Source organism: Cupressus sempervirens, chromosome 1 (assembly GCF_028749045.1).
Source record: "Cupressus sempervirens isolate cs-2001-9-10 chromosome 1, ASM2874904v1, whole genome shotgun sequence".
In the NCBI taxonomy this organism is placed as follows: Eukaryota; Viridiplantae; Streptophyta; class Pinopsida; order Cupressales; family Cupressaceae; genus Cupressus; species Cupressus sempervirens.
Window position 1 is genome coordinate 822,705,150 of NC_143118.1, and position 5,986 is coordinate 822,711,135.

Here is a 5,986-nt window from a genome sequence, read left to right on the forward strand (position 1 = left end):
ACATTACTACAAGTTTTTCTCATCATAGACCACCTATAGACATTGTTGAAAGAAACAAGGGGAGGGCTCATTCAACTGGTCCTAAAATATGAGGTGAAGGAAGGTTTGATGCAGTGTTAAATGTGATATTCAAATGCTTTCTAAGTTCAACCAAAACATTCTAGTGAGTTCAAAAAATACATGGTAACATCATGCATGTTGGGGAGATTAGTTATATGAGCTAGCAAAGTAATAATGGATGCATAGTCATGCATACTCATAGAAGTGTGAGGGTTCATTCCTAGACCCCAATACCTTCTTTCCCTCATAGAGAAGAGGTCCATGTTGTTTAGGAGGTTTAATTCCATTTTTTTGATGAGGTGAGACATGCTTATCTAAAGTATGACACTCTTAGGAGATCAAAAACCTTTTATCTTTGAGTGCTTATTTGAAGTAGATGAGGAAAAGAGGTGGAAGAGTTGAGCATAGTACAAGTAGTGAAAATGGACTTTCAGCAAGCCTTGGGTAAGGTTACTTTAACTCAGTTTGACATAAGTGAAAAATGCACAACTAAAGCATGGTTTTAGAAGCTAGAAAACTACTTGGCTCTTAAGCTTGTGTTATAGTATGCAACAGTAATGTTTTTAACTTTTTCACTAAGATGGCATAGCACATGAGTCATTATACCATGGTCTAGTTACCTTGGGTCATGTTTAATTTCCATATGTGATGTGTTCACCAAAAAAATGATCAAGAGGTTTGATAAAAAGGATCTCAAACTATATTTTAGAGCATTGACATAGCTCAAGCAACATGGTTCTTTGGATACATACAAAATAGAATTTCAAAGACTTTAGATGATGGCTTTTGGTCATAAAGAGGAGATTGATAGTTCTTTTCAATAAAGCAATCATGGTTCCTATTAGGGGATGGTTAAGGCTTTTGTCTTTCATCATTACAAGAAGCCTTGGTGAAAGCAAGACTGGTGGAATTGACTGCTTTGAGAAGCTAGTCTCAATCAAAACCCTTTCAAAGAAAGAAGGAAACAAAAAACTTCACAAGGATATAAATCAAAGTAAGAAAACATCTTCTAGATAGGATGTTGAAGAATTGAATGGCTTGAGAAGGAAGAAATAGTGCTTCACTTGCAAGGAGCCTTGAGCCCTAGGACACAAATGTGCTACTAAGGAAAAGTGTAGTTTCAAATCCCTATTTTGCCCTGTTTTTCTAATATTTGGTCTAAATCATCCAAGTGTTCTTTTTTTGAGTGCTTTGGTTTGGTTTTTATGAGTTCTCAATGCAAATATATTTTTTTCATGATATGAAGCAATTATGAAAACATTTAACATAAGATATGACAACAAATATATGGACTAGAACTAAAATAAAAAATCTAATATAGTTTTGACTAGCAAGGTTTTCTTGTTGATTTAAATGTGTTTCAATATAATGACATACCTAATGTTTGGCTTCAATCTTATGACGCATAAAATACCAATAAATAAGGTATGGATTCTTGTTTCTAAATATGAACTTTAATTTTATGGTAGATATGAAACAAGGATGAGGCTATCCCAAATGTATGAAATGACTTCCTCAATTACCTTGAAAGGTCAGTGCTAGGTATCCTATGTTAGTGCTCAAATTCTTTTTTCAACTTAGCAATGAAATTGTATCAAGTCATTGCTCAAACAAATCCAAAACCCTCTAAAGTGAGGTTTGATATACAAATTTCCAAGTCTAAAACACAAATCCAAATGATGACAAATGTTAAAAATCACATAATAATAAAACCCTTCCAAAAAATGGTGTTACCTTCCAAAATTTTTTTGTCCAAGCTATCATACCCCCAAGAAAAATTTCTTGTTTAAACTTCCATTAATCTGATAATGAATCACAATGGAGAATTCTAGATGAATCGAAACCAAAGATGGATTTGGGTTTATGCCTACATCACCGAGAAACTCCAAGGTTTCCCATCCTTAGATTTATTGTAAGTGCAAGTAAAAGTTCTAAAGATTCTCAAGAGAAATAAAAATAAGTTCTAAAGATTCTCAAGAGAAATAAAAATAAGCCTAATATTTGCAAATGAGCTCTGAATAAGCCCTTTCATAATTCCCTAAGGAAGCTTCCAGAAAACCCATTTAATTCTTCCTCTCTTTAGTTTTCATATTTACTTGCAACCGTATATAATTTTTCATTAATGTTAATTCATTTTATGAATTAATTTTTGCATTCACCTTATAGCTCACTTGTATTAACACTTATCTCCATAAAATTATGTTCACTCATCATTGCTAAAGTAATATTTTAAATTTGCATCATACTTCCTTCAATAATATATTTGTCTTTAGAATATTAATGAGAGGAGTTTTATTATCAATATGTGGAATGTCATATAATGTACATGTCAGAACATGAAATCTTTGTTTATTATGTGAACCTTAGTGGTTTGATTTAATCAAGGGTTATCTAAACCTTTTTAGATATGATTCTATCTTTAATTAGTGCTCCCATTTGAATCTAACATACCAAGTATGACACTTTATTTTCAAATATTTTGGTGTGGTGCTTCTTGTAATAAGGATTGGATCTTGATGGGAAACTTTAAATCTGGGCAATCTAATGAAACATTGAAATATTTTTGAGCCTGTGGGTTGCATATAATGAAAGAGACTTTCTAGATTATGGGTTGGCTCCCCTTGAGATCACCTAAAACTAACTTTGATAGAGAAAAGGGGAAGAACTAATTTGGAATGAAATGTTAAATGATTTAAAGGTCCTTTATGATTTCTATTTGATGTACTTACTAACAAAATGAAGATGATGTCTTTTAAGATCCTCAATAGCCTAGCTAAAAGAGAATTATCTATAATATTTTGTGCATTCCATCATATTTTGGTTTGATATGTTTAGTGTGCATTATTTTATAGGTTGGCTATGCAATTCAGTTTAAAGACTGCACATCTAAGAAAATAATTCTTAAATACATAACTGATGGGATACTACTCCCAAAATTCTTCTATGAACTCGATTTAGCAAGCTACAAGTTTTTTTAGAATGTGAAGGAACACTATATTTCACATGCTTTTATTCAGCAGGTCACATATTTGTTTGTCCAAATATTGTCAGAAGTAACATCTTTTTCAACTACATGCTATATTTATAGTGTTATGATGGTTGACGAGGCTCATGAGAGAACTATTTTGACAAATGTATTATTTGGATTAGTCGAGGTATTGTCCTTTTGGTGTGTGCAAGCCTTTATTTTCTTTTTATGTTTTTTCATGGTTAGTGTTGAACAATAGTCTTACATTCTAACACCTCTCCACTTCCTACTCTCTCCTGCCCCACCTCTCTCTCTCTCTCTCTCTCTCTCTCTCTCTCACACACACACACACACACACACACACACACACACACAAACCTGATGCATTGGTTTCTATTATTTCCTATTATTCAACATAATAATCATTGTGAGACATATATTTGTAAATGTAAGTGAAATTGAATGTCATATGTTGTTGTGACCATTTGTATGCTAATTATATATGAATTTTCAATTTATTGATACAAATGATGAAATATAGAAGTATGAAACTTTGTAGAATTCAATAAATGGAGGAAATTCAGACTTGTCATGTACTCAATGAAATGCTCATTGATCTAATATTCTTTCATGAACAACTAACTTGAAATAAATTTTACTTTGTTTTGTAGGATATTTCTTATTTTCATCGAGATGTAAAATTTCTTATATCAAGTGCAACATTAGATGCATAAAGGTTCAATGAATACTTTGATATGGCTCTAATTTTCAAAATCCCAAGGAGGAGATTTCTAGTTGAACTCCATTAGACAAAATCACCTAAAGAATAATATTTGGAAGCTACTATTGTGACTGTATTACAAATACATGTAATAGAACAACTAGGGGATGTTATTGTATTTTTATAGGGCAATAAGAGATTGAAGCAATAGAAGAAATATTAAAATGTAGGTGTAGGGGTCTGGGCACAAAAATATATGAAATGATCATACATCCCATATATGCTAATCTCCCATCAGATATGCAAACAAAAATATTTGAACAATAGAACGAGCTTGCCAAGTTATACTGGCAAGAAATATAGCTTAAACTTCTTTGACTATAGATGGAATAAAGTCTGTTATTGATCCAAAATTTTGTGAATAGAAATTTTATAATCCCCATTTAGGAATGGAATAATTGATTGTGACTCCAATTTCAAAGGCATCTACCTTGTAGAGATCAGGTAAAGTAGGAAGAATAGGACCAAGTAAATGCTTTCAATTGTACACTACTTGGTTGCATCAAAATGAAATGGAGGAAAATACAATTCCAAAAATAAAATGGACAAATTTATCTAATGTTGTGCTCATGGTCAAAAGTTTAGGTATTCATGACCTCATAAATTTTGATTTCATGGTTCCTCCTCTAGCAGAAACATTAATAAGAGCACTTGAGTAGCTTTATGTTCTTGGTGCCCTGAATGATAAGGGTGAGTTAAAAAAATTAGGATGGCAAATGGCAAAGTTCCCCTTGGATTCTATGCTATCCAAAATGATATACTCATTAGATAAATATAAATGTTCAGAAGAGATCATCACAAGTGTTTCCATGATATTAGTGGGAAGCTCAATATTTTATTGTCCAAAGGATAAGCAAGTGGATGTAGATAATGCTTGGATGAATTTCCACATAGGAAATGTAGGAGATCATATAGCATTAATGAAGGTATTTAAAGTTAAGAAATTTCTTATTCCTTGCATATTTACGTATGTGATATTCTAAAAAATGAGTTGAATGACTTCCTAATTGTTTGATTTCAATTGTTGTGGGATGAAGGTTTAGAAATCTAATTGATATTAAATGAAAAAACAAAACACCTAATGCTAACCAGGATAGATCATAGATTCTATAGATATCTTATTAGAAAATGCTACCTCCAATTCTCTAAATATCTAATTTTTTTCACTTTTGCATATTTATTTTTTCCTATTTTGACATGATTTAGCCTTTTTAGATATGATTATATCTTAATTAGTGCTCCCTTTTGAATCTAATGTACCAAGTATGACACTTTATTTTCAAATATTTTGGTGTGGCACTTGTTGTAACAAGGATTGTATCTTGATGGAAAACATTAAATTTGGGCAATTTGATGAAACATTGAAATATTTTTGAGCCTGTGGGTTGCATATAATGAAAGAGAATTTCTAGATTATGGGTTGGCTCTCCTTGAGGTCACCTAAAACTAACTTTGATAGAGAAAAGGGGAAGGACTACTTTGGAATGAAATGTTAAATGATTTAAAGGTCATACAACAAACTACTAGATTTTAGAATCCCTAATAGATGATTTGACTTAAATTATCTTCAAATGAAGCTATATTTGTTCACAACTCAATCATATTATTCCATGCATGTGTTTTTTCAAATGAAAGTACATTTTTTCAACACTTGTAGTATTAATTTCACAATTTCACTTAATTGAAAACCAATAAAACAACTTAAGATTTTTATAATTTTAAAATTTCTTGTAGTGAATTGAAGCCTTGAATAAGATAAAACTATAGAGCTTTTTGGTTTGTTTACAATGTTTGCATTTAAGTGGAGCATGGGAACTATTGTTTTGAGACGGACTTTCTTGTGAAATCTTCTTCTCATTCAATTTTTCAACTGCTTTTTGAGGATTTGATGTTTGGAAGGGTCAGTTCTCTGGAAGGGTTAATCTTTGCCAAAGTTTCCTATGAGTTGTCACTTGATCCAAGTATGTTTCCCTATGGAAACATTGCCTGAGGGTTAGAAATGTCATTGATCTATTTATCAATAATTGAATACATGTTAGCACCATTTTGAAAGTTTTTTTTAAAAATATTTTTAATCAATTAAAATTTCATCATTTTGACAGTTAAATTTATTAGATTTCCTTGAAATACCCCCACTTTGGTATATCAAAAGCAGTGATGTCAAGGTGCACTTTGTG

General features: G+C 31.4%; 1 pseudogene; it reads left to right on the top strand.

Moving 5' to 3' along the window:
* Positions 1 to 482: 482 nt before the first annotated feature.
* Positions 483 to 4,792, top strand: LOC149580399 (pre-mRNA-splicing factor ATP-dependent RNA helicase DEAH1-like; annotated as a pseudogene).
* Positions 4,793 to 5,986: the final 1,194 nt, after the last annotated feature.